This window comes from Nelumbo lutea, chromosome 8, assembly GCF_056320005.1.
Source record: "Nelumbo lutea isolate HS-2025 chromosome 8, American lotus-T2T, whole genome shotgun sequence".
NCBI lineage: Eukaryota > Viridiplantae > Streptophyta > Magnoliopsida > Proteales > Nelumbonaceae > Nelumbo > Nelumbo lutea.
Genome location: NC_142691.1, coordinates 54,778,206 through 54,796,104, shown reverse-complemented (window position 1 = coordinate 54,796,104; position 17,899 = coordinate 54,778,206). Strand labels below are relative to the sequence as shown.

The 17,899-nt window shown below is 34.1% G+C and overlaps 1 long non-coding RNA gene across 1 annotated transcript; it reads right to left on the bottom strand.

Moving 5' to 3' along the window:
- Positions 1-12,731: 12,731 nt before the first annotated feature.
- LOC148844243 (uncharacterized) lies at positions 12,732-15,227 on the bottom strand. Its single transcript, XR_016103337.1, has 2 exons — positions 13,302-15,227; positions 12,732-13,193 (listed from the first exon to the last, which is right to left on the bottom strand). It is a non-coding gene; the product is annotated as an uncharacterized LOC148844243 (long non-coding RNA).
- Between the last annotated feature and the right edge of the window lie 2,672 nt (positions 15,228-17,899).

Below are 17,899 nucleotides of genomic sequence, written 5' to 3'. Positions count from 1 at the left end.
ACCCTTGCAAAAACTGTTGTGGATTGGCACCTCTCTCTTTTCAAGGTCCAATCTCCAGCCCACGTCTATCCACATAACATCACTCACACACGAGGAACATCTCATCCTCCTATATAATATTATGCATGGGGAGATGTTGCCAATGCACGAAGGTATTGTGTTGTGAGACAGAGTTCTTGTGGACAGGAGATCTGGAGTCCTCTTTTCATAGCCTACTACAATTCTGGTTTAAAGAGGTTGTTAGGGTTCCATTAGAACTCAGGATGAACGTACAATAATCTAGTGTGTTTCAACACACCCTAGGATCCGTCACGTTTGCTGGAAGTAAAGATCTTCCTCACAATGTCCATTGAGTGAGTCCAGAACTGCGCCTCACTCAGCACGCTTCACTCCAACCTCACAGCGTGTCCTGATCACACATGAAGAACATCTCATGTACTTGTATTTATTATTCGTTGGAAGATGTTCTCAATACAGAGTGGAATGTGGTTGAAATTGCGGTTGCCCTTGAAGTATATAGTTGTTTAACCGTAAATAGATGCAGCCGTCGGAGAACTTTTGTTATTTAGAACATTCCTTCCATGCATTAGTGACCATTTATGGAAGTTGTCCAAGTCCAACTAGGCCATTAATTATTTTTAACGATCACCAGTAAAAGGCCTATGTGATGCATGGATAAAAATAGAATATAATTAATATAAACAAATAATTGAAATTCATTTTTAATTATTTCTAAAACCAATTATTGGATAATTACTCAACCTTTTTATAATTAAATTTAAAATATCAAACAAAATAATACAACCTACAATCCAAAAAACGAGCAAAACCCTGTAATGTTGACAACATTGAAATTATCAAAATAATGTCGGTACCGTTGAAAAACTTTAATTGAACTCTCTACAATAACTTACCCACACTAAATTGATCAAACTGAGTGGCAAATCTGTTCAATATTCATACCATCAAAACATCAAAATTATGTCAAAATTCAAAATCTACAAGACCTGTTGCTTGTGGAAGGAATCATTAAAAAAATATATCATAGAAGGGTAATCATGCATAAAGTGTTTTGAACAAAAATTTAAATTTAAATTTATCATAATATATGAGAACAATTATATCTCTAATCTTATCTTAATTTTACTTTATTAATAAAAGCCCTTTCTATGAAATTGAAAACAAATGAAAGGGTTTTAGTAAAATAATTCAAAAAGAAAAAAGAAAAGATATTTAACAAATAGCCAGATTTTGGCTTAGCAAAGTAGGGGCAGGATTCAACATGTAGTAACATAAATACTCTTAAGAAAAAGTCTAATTCACTTTGAATCTTAGGCCTCCTTAACCTCTCCATGACTCTAATTGCAGACATGTTCTTTTTGTAGCAATGTCAAGTATAAACAATCAAAATTAAAGAAGAATACACAAAAAAAATCCAACTACGAAAAATTCCAGAGGGGATGGAGAATTCCCGAACCAGCAATGAACTTGATTGCAAAGGTCATCATCACTCTAGCTTCTCAGAGAGGCCAGAAAAGCACAAATGATCTTCCTACCTCTCTAAACTATGAATTTAATATGTTTCTACTCGGAATAAAATTCTTAGCAGAACAAAAATAGAATCAGAAATTAACTAAAGAAGGAGATAGGGAATTCACTACAACAACCATATTTCTTAGCAGCTTCCTAAAGCCAAGGAATCAACGAAATGGAATTCTGAGACACATCCAGATCATTTTACAAGATGAAACTCGTTGAATTTCATCGAATCCTCATCTTTTAGTGTGAAAGAAGAAAAATATTCTACAATGTTCAATCTTATTATCGGAAAACAACAAGAAAATGGAGTGAATTCTAAGTAAATATTGATGTTTTGACAAAGGGTAAAAATGGATATATATTGATAGCAGGAATAAAAGTGGAAATATGAAATCAAGTTCTTTTGACAATAACCAATGAACCATTCTCATTTTTATTAATGGGTAATGGAGATTGGACTTAATCCTCTATCAAAAAATAAAAATTGTTTAAAAAACAAGTAAAGAAAGCAAAAAGAAAAAAAAAAATCTTCTTTTAACCTCCTCCAACCCAAAGGTCCCAAGCCCATTTCGATGGAGAGATGAAACCCCAAATCTCAGATGGAGTAATATAATAAATGTAATCATGCACAATTTTTCTTTCATGTCAAAGCTCAAAGTGAGGGTTACTAGTTGCTACTGTTGATATTATGTTTCTGATTTTCTCTCGTTCGTATTTGGAAGAGAAAATTTTCCATGTTCACATGATTTTTCTATTACAAGTTGGGATTTCGAAGAACCCGTGTACTTTTTTTGGAGAAAGAGAAGAGATTGGAAGCCTGCTTAAAATAATAACTAAAACATTAAAAAATATGAAAGTAAATATAAAAAGTTGATATAAAACAATTTTTTTTGTGTGTGTGTGAAAACAAATTAATTGTATCTTTAATGCTTAAAATATTACGAGCAATTTTAGTTTGCATGTCTAGGTGATGTCTAATTTAGATAATCTAGAAAGAAAAAATTATAAATATGAAACAAAATATAAAAGAACGATTCAAGTTTCAAAAGCATAATATTCACATTTGAAGAATACATGTGGCAAAAAATATGTAAACTGACTTTAAAAAAATAATTTGTATTTATATATGTATATGTAAACATCCTCGGCACCCTACTTTTGCCTCACCTTCACTTTAGGTCTTTTAAAACCTTTCCAGCTTATTCCCTATTTCGATTTTCCGATTAAAATGTTGAAAGGGATGACTTTAGAATTTAAAAAAAAAAAAAGTTTGATTTCCAACTTTATCTTTCCCAAATTAGTACCCTTATTTTATTTTTTTTTCTGATTTCTGAAAGCCTCCCAAATCAGCAAATGCTGTCACAAACTACGTATAATAAGAAATTTCTTTATTGTTTCCCATTTCCTCTTATTGTTATTAGGGAAGGGGTAAAACATGATGGTAAGTGGCTTGTCCAAGGTAAATTATTATATGAGAAAAAGTTTGCAAAAAATAAAATTTTTAATTAAAAGTTTGTTGAAAAAAGATAAATTTAAAATAAATAAATAATTTATAGATAATAATATATTTAATTTAATAAAATAATAAATAAATAAATAATCACGTTCATTGGGACAATAGAGTGAAAGAGGGAGACATGACTTTTGTCATTGTATTTTTGTTTTATATAGTGGAATAATTGTAAATAGTTAAATAATAATTAATTTAATTAATAAAAAATAAAATTATAAAATAAATAAGGTAAATAGAAAATCAAGTGAGGGAGTAAATATATATTAATATATACACGATTCTATGTCTTACTTTGCTAGCAATAATACTTTGTTCGATTATTAAATTATTAACTAATTAAATAATTTAGTAAAATAAGTAAATAAATAAATAAAACTTTATGTATTATCAACACAAGATTGGTAAAGGTTATCTCAAATTATTTAATTAAGGGAAAATTCTCAATCAATACAATGTACTTTGACAAGTGAAATTTTGGTCCCTGAAATTTAAAATGCGATAATTCAATACTCGAATTTTCGAAATGCAACAATCTAATACCTGCTGTTAATGGACCGTCAGTTATGCATATCACGTGACCTCATGTGCAATTTAAGACTTTTGATTATATCAAAAGTACCCTTCAAAATAAAATGGACAAAAATGCAATCTTTTATGACATACCCACTCATTGGATGGTTGGAATTGCTCCATATCATTTTTGTTTTCTTTATTTATATTCTAATGAGAAATGTGTAGATTATTACAATACAACTACTAAAGATGAAGAAAGAAAGGGAGAAAAAAACAGGAACCCAGAAAAGTAAGTTCTTCGTGTGGATTATGCATACAATACAACTAAATAAGCAGTCTTAACTCAAGTCTTCATACGCATTCCTGTTTTCTTTCTGCAAAAGTTGTATAAAATACGAGAGGAAAGAAAGGGAGGAAAAAGCAGCGAGCCTCAAATTTCTTTGAATTTCCCCCTAGAGAGGAGCCATCGGAGCTGTTTGCTGGTGATGGTGGGCGATGATAAATCATCTATTGCAATGGCGAGTAGAGATAGGGATCGAGAGCTTCTCATACCAGTTGCCGATGATGCCTCTTCCAAAGCTTCTTTGTCATCTGTTGCATCGTCTCATCATTTTGTAGAGAGGTCAGCTATTTTTCTCCCTTCCTAGCAATTCCTTTTGTTACTGGATTTGTCTTGCTGATTTGGTGGTGACTCATGCTATCTTTTTCCCCCTTGACTTTGATTTATTCTTTTTGAGACCTTAACACTTGATTCAGTTTGCTTTTAGAAACCCATTTGCCTTTTTTTAGGTTTTTGCTCCTGATAATGAGACACGCCTTATTTTTCAAATAGGTTCCCGTAGAAACCGATGTTTAGTTCTAGAGTTTTGTTGATAGTGGGAGAAGAAGGAGATGATTTGGTTTTCCTTGCATACGCATTCTCTCTCCTCTCCGAGAAGTCAGAGCTGGGAAGATTGGTAACCAGTACCAGAAAAAACCCAAGCGTATTATTGTTTAGTTTGCTATTTGATTGATTATCTCTCAGAGGGAAAAACTAAGAGGAATGAAAAATTTAATGGTTGGTTATGATTTTAGCAGATGGTTGATAAAGAAAATTAGATGACATTTGAAGAGCATTTGTGTCTTTTCACATGTCACTTAATAGCTAGTTAACGACAAGTAGGGGTGTAAACGGATCGAATTCGACTAGGATACAAATTCAAATCCGATTAGAAAATTCAATATCTGAATTCGACTCGATATTTGACGAATATTGAAAATTATTATCCGAATTCAAATCCAATTAAATATTCGAATATTCGATTCAATTCAATTTTGATTAATTAATTATTTTAAATAATTAATAAATATAAAAAATAAATATTTATTGATATAAAGTATATAAATATATAAATTATTTATATAACTTAATTATTATATATAAATTATACAAAATATTTTATATATTATATATAAGAATTAAATAATCGGTCAAATTGGAATATTTATCGAATCGAATAAGGTCATATCTAAATTCGAATCCAATTAAATATTCGGTATGAATAGGATATCTGAATTCGACCAATTAGATATTCGAATTATCCGAGTTTGATTCGATTATGTCGAATACCGTTTACACTCCTAACGACAAATACTAGATTGTCGCGTTTCAAAAGTTAGGGTATTAGATTGTTGCATTTTAAAGTTTGGGGACCAAATTGTCACTCGAACCAAAGTATAGGGTATAGATTGGAAATTTTCTCTTTAATTAATTAATTTATTATTGTTAATGGGTCGGGCTAAACTACTGGACTACCGAGCCCATGAACAAGATTAGCCCGGTTTGTGGCCCAGCCTAACCTAAGACCTAGCCCGCAGACCAGCCCAACCCGTGGCATGGCATGGGCCCCGTATGGGCTCAGGTTAAAATAAAATTTTAAGATCTTTAATTTTTTTGTCTATTTTTTTTAATTTATGTTAAAATTTTCATTATTTTTTCAAAATTTTTAAAAAACATGGCTTAACCCAGTTCGTGGCCTAGCTTAGCCTAAGACAGCCTATGGACCGACCTAGCCCGTGGCACAATATGTACCCGGGCCGTATATTATATACAATAATTATACAATATATTAATATATATATATATATAATTTTATTATCAATTTGATTATATTATTTCATTTTATTATTGCATATATAAACAATTTTACACATCAAAATTCATATAAAATAAAATGTTAAGATCTTTTTTTAATTTTTTGTCTACTTATTTTAATTTATGTTAAAATTTTCATTATATTTTTCAAAATTTTTAAAAAACATGGGTTAGCCCAGTTTGTGGCCCGACCTGGCCTAAGACTTGGCCTGTAGCATGGAATGGGCTTGTGTGGACTCGGACTGACCCCTAAAGTATCCTAGTGGTGGGAAGCACGACTTGTACGGCATGGCCTAATACGACTCGATTGTAAATAAAATGAGAGATAAAGTCAATTTTTAACAATTATGAAAAAGGTAGAAGTTTAGTGGCATCATTGTAAATAGTTAGTAGTGGCACCATTACAAATAATTACATGTTTAGTATCAAATATGAAAGAGGAAAAGGAGAAAGGATAAGTTATGATTTTTTTTTTTGTTTTATTTAATGACATCATAGTAATTAATTAAATTTGTAACGGTAATGGTTAAAAGCATGAAAAGGGAAAAATTATAAGATTATAAGATTTCATGTAGGTTATATAAAAAAAGATTCCATTTGGCAAATGTACAACAATCCAGACTTATGCTTTTAGGTTATATATAGATTATAATTTTTAGGCCATGTTTGGGAGTACTTAAAAAGTAGTGTTTATTTGAACTAAGTGTTTATCTGGGTTGGGACTATTACCATTAAGAACTTATTGGTGTTTAAAAAATAAGTCTGAAATAAGTGCTTATTTTAAAAATAATGGTTTATTTTTTAAGCCTACTTTTTTTTCTTCCAAAGTTATCCCTAGGTGAATTTTATAGAAGTGTTTTTATAAAAGTGCTTTTTTAAAAATGCTTTCGTAAAAGTGTTTTTATAAATGTTCTTTTATTATAGTGCCTTCATAAAGTAAAAGTGCTTTCATAAAAGTGTTTTCGTGTAGTACTTTTCATAAAATTACTTTTATATAAGTGCTTTCGTGTAAAAGTGTTTTTCATAAAATTACTTTCATAATAGAAGTGTTTTTTTATAAAAGTACTTTCATAAGGGTATATTTTGAAAATTAAAAAAAAATAGACAAAATAGTGACAAATGCTTATTTAAGCACTTACTGGAGAAAAAGACTACTAAAGGCCCAATATGAAATAAGTGCTTATTTGAGCACTTATTGAATAAGCACTAAATTTTGAGCACTTAAAAATAAGCACTTATTTTTAACATATACACTCCTAAGCATGGCCTTAGTACAACTTTCGAGCAATATTTTAGTAGATCACTAAATTTTGGGAGTTTAGACCTTTTCTCTTTGAAAGTTTAGAATGAGTGGTGGCTGAGTTGGTACGTTAGGTGGGTAATCCTAGCAAAACTGTGGATTTGGACTTTTAGTCATGTTACCACCTATCTTTGGAATTATTAGTGTGTTACCCTAAAATACCAAAAAAAAAAAGAAAAAGATTTTTGGCAAATTGCTGAAACCTTCCCTAAAACTTTTTATAGTTATTGATCTATGCCCTACTTTTTTGTATAATGGTAGTCAACTCCCTTGAAATTTCTAACACCCTTCCATCTACACCCTTTCTCTTATAATTATAATAGAAAATGTTGATGCCCAGGTCTCAATTTTTTTAGGGATAAGTAGACTGCTCCACCTCAGAATTCTGAATTAAACTGCAGACATATAACAAATCAAAACTATAAACACCTCCACCTATAACACCCATACTCGCTCGTGAATTGGCATCAATTCCGATCTGGCACCTACCCCTTAAAGGAAGGTTAGGATCCACCATATGGATGTCCGAACCATGTTAGATGGTTGGGCAAAATTTCAAAATTTTTCTAATCTTTTCGGGAATCGAATTCCCTATGTTTCGGAAAACAATATTTTTCAAGATCGATCTTGCACTGAATCAGACTATATTTGAAACCAACCAAAGAGGGAGATGTATACCTAACACGGATGACACAAACACATATCCCAAAGTGGAAGTTCACGCCCAAATCAGACCTAAAACCAGCATTCACTGAAGATGGCGTAGTGTATTCTTGAAGTCGGTTCAGCAATGCAGTTTTTAGTAAAATTGCAATCCAACTACTTAGATCAAACTGGGGAGGTGAGCATGAAATTCCTCTGAATTTTTTTTTTTTTGCAAAAATTAGAAGAACACTTATCTATATCAGTCTGGGAGACAAAAGGGTGCAGAGAGAACTAGAAACTGCAAAATATGAAACTGTCTTGGACTGGTCCGCCCCCTCTTTTTATAATCTCTTACGGAGCTATTTCCTAATCTAATTAGGAGATAATCCAAATCTAAATCGAATCTAGACTCTAATTAGAGATAGACCTTATCTTCTTATAAGATTATATGCTCTATACCTAAATCCAAACCCAGATTCTCCCCATGTCACATGACAACTTAATTAATCACATTAATTATGGGCCTTAGGCCCATCATCTATAAGGCTCACGACCCAAGGGTGTTGCATGGCCAAGTTAGGTTTGATTTCTATGGCGTGGGACCCCACCATGACCTCACATAAGTCCACATGAGATCAGCCCAGTCTTTGTTAAAAGGCTTGGCCGAATTCACTATTAAACATAGTGAACCCTTGAGCACATCACTATGGGCTCAAAAACAGGCCCAACATTTACACTAATGATCATTGAATCCAGTCATCCTATCAAGACCCAAGGATAATGGACTTAAGTAAAATAAAACCCATAAGGTAATCAACCCATAATGATCAAACACTGCCCGACAGGGAATGACCTCTCCCTTAGTTGCAAGGTACAGTGTCACACTCTCTACTCGGATGGATCTTGGGAATTAAAAAATTTTGCAAACATTTTTCATAAAATATAATATGTGTATATATATTTATATGATATGTGTATATATATATATTTGCAAAACCAAATCTCAAACGTAGTTGAAACCCATTGCCAGTAGTTTAGGTTTTCATCGGAGAGAGTAAAAACCCTATCATTCACATTATCCGACAAAGGGGTTGATTTTATATGATCACCCACTTAAATAAATTCTCAGACTGCTCCAGCATACCCAAGTTTTGACCTTTAATGGATCTCACTAATTGGCACATCAAAGACAACACAACCCAACACCTAGAGCAGTACCATAATCAAGTTTAGGGATTATGTGTAACTTTACAGTTTTGTCCATCAATCTCTAAGGTTCGGGACATAACTAAAAAATGGTCAAAGCTTAGTCAACCAAACATACACTGCGTGTACTTTGGGTCTAACCCTAACAACTAAGATAAGTTACTCTAATTTCTTTGGTAGCACATCAGTGTGAGCCTTGCCAGGATAGACTCTCCAAGTCTATCCAATGGCTGAGAACATTCTAAATTAACACGAGTCTCATAAGTATCCAATTTAAAGGATAATTTCACAGGAATATACCAATATCAACATGAAACAATAATGCACTTTTATTTACAATAAATGTATCTTTATATCAATCTAATTGAAACTAAGGACATACATTGTCTAACACCCCCAACTGTATGGTGGAGCTAGGATTTTTTAGGATGGGTTGAACAGTAAAAACCCCTTTTTTAAATTGCTAACACTACACTTAATTGAGACAATTTTCTTCAGAGGTTAATAATTGGCCTTGAGTGAGTTTTCAATAGTGCTTCCTATGTGTCCAGCATCTTTGCCACCCACCAGGTTTGCTCTCTTGTTTCTATTTAAAATCTTTTTTTTTTTCTAGTATAATTACTCATTTCTTCCTTGGATCTAATATACCCCAACAAGCATTGATTCTTGCTCGCATTGTCCTAGAGATAGATCTTCCACTCTCTTGCATCGGCCTAATCATATTTCTCTCAAACCCCTAGTTTCTTTTTTTTTTTTTTGGAAAAACGATAACAGTGTTATGAACCAACATTGGTAGATAGTTTATGCAACAAAACTTCCAACATCTTATTCATAGATGTCAGGTTCCATCTCTATGAACTAATCAGATTGCTTTTCAACGATCACAAATTCAAGACTCTCATCACCCCTTCCAACACAATTCATCTCTCTTTGAATCACCATCATTGTTTTTACCTGGGAGCATCACTGTTTGAGCAGAGTCAACTTGCAATAGATTTGGAGCTTCAGCCACAATAGAAATCATGATCCCCTTCCGCGATCATCTATGCTCACTGGAGCTCTTCTCCCTTTATCATCTCGGATCAAGACATCACTCTATAGACTGTTCTAGGAGGGATTGGCACTTTTGGAGGTCTCTCGTCCTTTGCCCTCCCAACTTATCACCTTCGCCACTCATCTTTTCAAGCTTTTCTTACGCAGCTGACAGCTCTCACTCAGAGGATAACGATAATGATAATCTCTATTCTCTCTTCTTGTGTCACTTGTAGATCACAACGGTTCATTTAGATGGTGTTTGGAAGTGTGGGCGTTTTTGGGACCAGGTTTCAAGAAAAAATGCCTATGCATTCTAAGACCCATTTTTCACAAAAAAAAAGAAAAAAAAAACGCTTTAATTTTGTTTGGGAATGTTTCTGTCACGTAGGTAGTGAGCAACACTATACTGTTTGGTAAGGTGATTTTCATCACCGCTTTTCATGTATGTGCACACATTACCCCATAAGATGATGCATACTAATATCATACCAAAATATATAGCAATGCTTATCAAATGGTCCAGATTAATTGGATGATTGTTTTATCCTAGAGATAGATATTCCACTCTCTTGCATTGGCCTAATCATATTTCTCTCAAATCCCTAGCTTTTTTTTTTGAAAAACGATAACAGTGTTGTTATGAACCAACATTGGTAGATAGTTTATGCAACAAAACAATCAGATTGCTTTTCAACGATCGCAAATTCAAGACTCTCATCACCCCTTCCAACACAATTCATCTCTCTTTGAATCACCATCACTGTTTTTACCTGGGAGCACACTATTTGAACAGAGTCAACTTGCAATAGATTTGGAGTTTCAGCCACAATAGAAACCATGATCCCCTTCCGCGATCATCTATGCTCACTGGAACTCTTCTCCCTTTATTATCTCGGACCAAGACATCACTCTATAGACTGTTCTAGGAGGGATTGGCACTTCTGGAGGTCTCTCGTCCTTTGCCCTCCCAACTTGTCACCTTCGCCACTCATCTTTTCAAGCTTTTCTTACACAGCTGACAACTCTCACCTAGAGGATAACGATAATGATAATCTCTATTCTCTCTTCTTATGTCACTTGTAGACTACAACGGTTCATTTAGATAGTGTTTGGAAGCGTGGGCGTTTTTTTTTCTGGAACTTCTAATATACATAATACAATTTCTAATTTTAAAAATGTAAGGTGAAATAATGTTTAAAGAATCTTGTACACAAATTTAAGATGTGACATACACATCTAATATGATTTACCATTTAAACTTGGTCTTAATGGAGACTTTAAAATATTTATAGTTGAATCATTATTACTAGCATTAATTGTTGGGTTAGTATGTGGCCATTCAGGTATTCTAAAACTTAAAATTCTTTATTGTAAAAGCTAGTTTTATCAATAAAATGCCCCATGAACAAATATAACTAATATTATATTTGGAGGTCTAAATATCAGATGTAAATGAAATTTTAAAATTAAGTTTTGATAAAGTACAAATTAAATTTTCTTTATATGAATAAAAAATTTAAAGCATTTTCTTTGATAGTATTTCTAGAAACTTTTTTAAATTGATAATTTACTGATTGTTGTAAAAATCTTTTGTAACCTAGGGTCTTTAGCTAACAATAACGGTTGTTCAACATGTGTAATATAATTAGCTAATTATTATCTAATTTTTTCTTAAGTGTTTAAAATTACCAAAATAACTTGTGCCTAATTGTGATTTATTTTAATTATTTTTATTTTTCAGATGATTGATCATATGTCTATCCAAATGGCCAATACCACTTACTATTATAACTAAAATCACTTATTCGTTCTCTTTTCACCCTTACTATTAGTAGTAGGGGTGATTTTAGTAATATAAGTTATAGAATCATTAGCATCTCATATCGGTGTTATAATATTATGACTAAGCATCCTCAACGCCAAATATGTTGGGAAAGGGATTTTGAGAGGAATCAACCATTTTTAAGAATTTTTAGTATTAAAATCATAAAATACAAAAATTATTTATAACTTATTTGGCCTGTTAGTTCAGAATCTCAACTTAATTTTAACTATTAAGGTTTCTAAACCTCCTAAGTTGTTAACTTGAGACACTTGAACGACTAAGAAGCACGAAATTAAGAAAGTATGAGATTGTATGGGAGAGTATTTGAGGGTATAAGAGAATATAAGAATTGGTGTGATGAAAATGAGGTAGGGTACGTAAAGATATCTATAGGGAGTTGGAAATAATTTAATTAACCAAAATACTCTTAAAAATTATTTGCTTTATAATTGTTAGGAGGGTTATTCTGATCTTTCATAAAGTTAGTTATTACTTTACCAAAATGCCCCACACAAATTAACTGTTATATAGCTATTGGGGGAATTATTGTTACTTTTTCTCCCCCAAAGCCAAAATACACATACCCCCAAACTAGCTATGTATAATTATTGGGGAGTATTTATGTAAACAACCCCACCCACCCCCACAAAAAAAAAAGTAAAAACTAGTCATTGGGGACCTCTAACGGCTCAAAGCTGAATTTGTATTGTGCTACGCCAACCCGCTGATTTCAAAACCCAAGCCTGGCACAACCTATATCGTGCTAGGCCGTGCTGGCTCATGGGTGGCACAACCCACTTTAAAATTTTACTCTTGGCTGTTAAAATGGAACTCAAAGCAGCTCATTATTTTTATCCTCAATGACCCGAGTATGAGCTGTGTCATGCGAGAGGCAAGCTATACACGCCTTGTTGTAGAGGCCACTATCAAACATTGTCTAAATGTTTCAAGTTTTGTCTATCCTTCCACAACTGGTTGCATGTTGGGTTTCTACCTAGCCCGCTCAAAGAAAACAATGATGTAAGCAACACTGAATAATAAGAATTTGTACTTGCATCCTAAGCATAAGTAACAACATTGAAATGAATGAATCCAACTGGCCCCTAATCCCAAGTCCCAAACTTCTCGGACAAAAAGACGAGCTCTCTCTCTCTCTCTCTCCATATAATCACATTTAGCAGTTTCTTGTTAAGAAACAGTGTCATTTCTCAATGTCATCCTACACAGAGAACATAGTGCAGGCATACTGCATAAGAGCAAGAAAATTCACCAAATCAAATGGTAGCAAGACCAGCATGACCCATTATCCACCACCATTCTACTAATAGATAAAAATAAGAAAAGAACCGAATAATAAATGAAAATAGAATTCCGCCCAAAGGAGAGAGAGAACAATAGAGACATAGCAAGAGAGCACAGCGGTGAACACTTCGGCCATGGCAGATCCGCCGACGTTAACTCCATTCGACAGTTGTAAAGCCACCTTTTTGGATAATCAACCATAGCAAATAGCAATTTATAGAAAAAAAAAAACAAAACAAAACAAAACTCCTGTTTCAAGCTCAAGAAGAAAGAGAAGAAAATCTCCCACCTTATGCAACTTCAGGCACAAGGCAAGCGGTGTACGTCTCTTAACACATTGGAGCCTACACCCATCACGTCCACTGCGAGGCTACCGAGGCCAAGCGATTTTTGAGCAACTTGCCTTGAGGCACACCTCTCGCCTCACGCCTGACGCCTCTAAAACCATGGTCAACAATGCAGATTTGCAAAGGAAAACTATAATAAACTTATGAAACAATTCCAATAATGTTTGTATCCTCTGATTGGCTAGTGATGAGAACCCCCACAAGATGTGGCTAGCTTATTCAACTCTAATTCTATGTGGCTACAGAAAAAAAAAAAAAAAGGATGAAATGCTTATGGAAGGTAACAAGAGCAGCTGTAGTTTGGACCATCTGGGAAGTAATTGAAACCCAGAGCAGGTCAAGAGAGGAAGTAATTGAAACAATCAGAATCAGATCTGCATACTGGGTAAAAACTATTGACATATTCAAAGATAGCTCAATAAATGATATAATGAGAAAATGGAAGGAAGTGACTCAGATGGGAACACAGAGATTACTAAGATGGACTGGAAACCTCCAGAACCACATAAATTGAAGCTGAACTTTGATGGCAGCTAGCTCCATTGGAAACCCTGGGAAAGCAGGAATAGGAGTATTCCGGAACCACAATGGGGAAATTGCGGCCTCGTACTCGGGACCAATTGGGTATGGAGACTCGGTTCAAGCAGAGACAATGGCACTCCTACAAGGCCTGAAAGTAGAAGAACAATTAGAAGCTAGAGATTTGGAGGGGGACTCACTTCTGGTTATTGCTTGGGCTAAGCAAGTAAACTCAGCACCATGGAAGTATAAATTTGCATTCAGGGAGATCAATTCTCTTGCTAAAAGATTTTACTCCACTTTTGGATGGGTTAAAAGGACAGGGAATGGACTGGTAGATACTCTAGCAAAACAGGGAGTTCATAAACCTACTCTATTTTGGGCTAAATTGTAGCTGGCTGTATCACAACAGTGGGAGGTTGATCTACATAATCTGGGTTTATTTGTGTGAGCGTTGAAAAACGGCTCACTTGCCACTTGGGCTAGCAATGGAATCTGTGTGATGAAGGGGAAAATAAAGGTAGTTTTGGGTGAAACTTCTCCGAGTGGGGTTTTTGGATAGTCAGAGATAATTCATAAAATCAGATTGAGCCAAGTGGGCCCGGATCGGGCAGACTTAGAATCCGGTCAATCTACGGCCTCAAAATAGAATCTTTGTGGGGTTGAGGGTAAATGAAGGTGTTTTGGGCTGGAATTTCGTATGTAGGGCTTTTTTGGTATTTTGGGGTGATTGGAAAAGTTTGATTGGTCTAGATGTGTTCGGATCGAGTGGATATGGGTTATGGGTGTGATATGGTCGAAATGGAATCTTTGTTTGATGGATGGATGAATGAAGGAATCTTGAGTTCAAATTTCATGAGTATGGGTTTTGGATGTTCCGGGTCTAATGGTTGTGTTTGATCTAATGAGGTGTAAGTGAGGGTCAATCGGGGCCATCGGATAAGTATCGGGTAGGTTTAACGGTGGATTTGAAGGCTCTCGGGGTGAAATTTGGGTTTTCTGGGTTTTTGGGTGTTTCGGAGAGGTCAGAAGGGTCTGATCGGGTGTTTGGGGTGAATTGGAGGTTCAGGGGCAGACCGAGCAAAAATCGGGTACTGACACAACTACCCCTCTTTCTTGTAAGGTAGGAAACTACGAAACAACAAAGACAAAAGAAGCACACAACTATTTTTGCGAAGGACAAGCTTAGAAGAGGGGCAAGACGAGGAAGGAGAATTGTAGTAAGGGAAGGCAAAGAAGATGAGGAATTCCCGTGCAGCACCCTTTCATTACGTTCTGACCATTTTATTCTTGGCAAAGCGACCTTTCCTAGGTAGCAAGAACCTTCGGAATCAGGGTACATTTGCCTTGAAAGAAAACAATTGATAATAGAAAAACTATTTAGAGAAAAGACCCCTCCTTGCAGAATCAGGGATACGTTTGCAAAAACTAGATTTCACTAAACCTACAAGAAACTGTATCTGGATAAATCTGCGAAAACTGGATTAAAGTAAATCTGCGAAACTTGGATCTAGGATAAAACTGTGAGAACTGGATTTATTATGGATTTGGGAAAAATCTGTATTAAAGTACATCTGGATCTGTGAAAACTGGATTAAAGTAAATCTGTGAAATTTGGATCTGAGAAAAATCTGCAAAAACTGGATTAAAGTAAATCTTCGAAATCTGGATCTGGGAAATCTGTTTTTCTGAGCTAAAAGTACATCTGGGAAATCTGGATCTGGGAAAGTTGGATTAAAGTAAATCTACGAAATACAAATATGGGAAATCTGTGAAAAACTAGATCAGGGTAAATCTGGGAAATTTGGATCTAGGAAAACAATTGTGAAAACTAGATTAAAGTAAATCTTCGAAATCTGGATCTGGGAAATCTATTTTTCTGGGCTAAAAGTACATCTATGAAATATGGATCTAGGAAAGCTGGATTAAAGTAAATCTACGAAATCCAGATATGGGAAATCTGTGAAAAACTGGATCAGAGTAAATCTGGGAAAACAATTGCGAAAACGGGATTAAAGTAAATCTGGGAAAACAATTGCGAAAACGGGATTAAAGTAAATCTCGGAAATCTGGATCTAGGAAAACCGGATTAAAGTAAATCTGTGAAATCTGTATCTAGGAAAAACCTGCTAAAATTGTATTAAAGTAAATCTGCGAAATCTGGATCTAGGAAATCTGTGAAATCTGGGCTAAAAGTACATCTGTGAAATATGGATCTGGGAAAGCTGGATTAGAGTAAATCTGCAAAATACAAACCTGGGAAAACTATGAAAAACTGGATCTGAGTAAATCTGGGAAATTTGGATATGGGAAAACAATTAGATTTCCCAGATCTAGATGTACTTTAATCCAGATTTTCCCAGATCTAGTTTTCACAGATTTATCCCAGATCTAGTTTCTTGCAGATTTATCCCAGATCTAGTTTTTACAGATTTACTCGAACCTAGTTTTCGCAGATTTCCTAGATCCAGATGTACTTTAATCCATATTTTCCCAGATCTAGTTTTTCGTAGATTTCCCAGATCCAGTTTTCACAGATGTATCCCAAATCCAAATTTCACAGATTTACTTTAATCCAATTTTCACAGATCTATATGTACTTTAATCCAGATTTTATCAGATCCAGTTTTCGTTGATTTTTTGATCCAAATTTTGCACTAATCCAGATTTCGCAAGATTTTCCAAATTTACTTTGAGTAAATCTGTAAAAACTGGATCTAGGATAAATCTGCGAAAACTGGATCTAGGAAATCTACGAAAACTAGATCTAGGAAAAGCCGGATTAAAGTACATCTGGCTTTGGGAAATCTATGAAAAATTAGGTTCAAGTAAATCTGTAAAAACTAGATCTGGGATAAATCTGCAAAAATTGGATATAGGAAATCTACGAAAACTAGATCTAGGAAAATTTGGATTAAAGTACATCTGGATCTGGGAAATCTGCAAAAATTGGGTTCAAGTAAATCTATAAAAACTAGATCCGGGATAAATCTGTGAAAACTGGATCTGGGAAATCTGCGAAAATTGGGTTCAAGTAAATCTGTAAAAACTGGATTTGGGATAAATCTACGAAACTAGATCTGAGAAATCTAAGAAAACTAGATCTGGGAAAATCTGGATTAAAGTACATCTAGATCTGGGAAATCTGCAAAAACTAGGTTCAAGTAAATCTGTAAAAACTGGATGTAGGATAAATCTGCGAAAACTGGATTTGGGAAAATCTACAAAAACTAGATCTATGAAACTGGATTAAAGTAAATCTATGAAATCTGGATCTGGATAAGTCTGCGAAAAACTGGATTGAAGTAAATCTGTGAACACTAGACCTGGGACAAAACTGTGAATATTGGACGAAGTAAATCTGCGGATTTTGGATTAATCCAAAATCTGATTTGGGAAAATCTGGCTTAAAGTACATCCAAATCTGCGAAAACTGGATGAAAGTAAATCTATCACTAAGAAAAACAAGTTAGAGACAAACAAATCAATCACAAAACACCAACAAGTATTCTTTAGCTGTTTTTTCTTTTTTCCTCCGTTATTTTTCATCAAACCGCATGGGTGTTTACTGTCTTTGAATACTGCTATACATTTTCTGTTGAATCTTTATGCTCTTTTGTCACTGTCGTAGTAAGTTAGATCGTGTCTTTTGGTGCATTTGATTTAGCTTTGTTTAACTCAGTGTGCCTACAAAAGAATTTTGGTTATTACCGAATGATAAGATTAGTTAGCATGGGTATTTTAATTTCTGTTGAACAGTGAACTATTAATATGAGTGTTCTAGCTTCTGTTTTTTCTTTCACCTTATTTTCATTATTATTCCTTGTTATTCTTACTTTTTCTCAATTTTTTTATCTTCACGTTCCATGGTCTTTTTGGATCAGGAAAAAGGGTTTGTTCTAGCTTGTTAAAATAATTGCTAGGGTGTATGCTCACTGGGGTAGTGATCGGTTATGTCTCTCATCAAGTTTATTTATGCTGGATAATGTGTTCCAGACCTTCATTTAATTCAGATTATCGG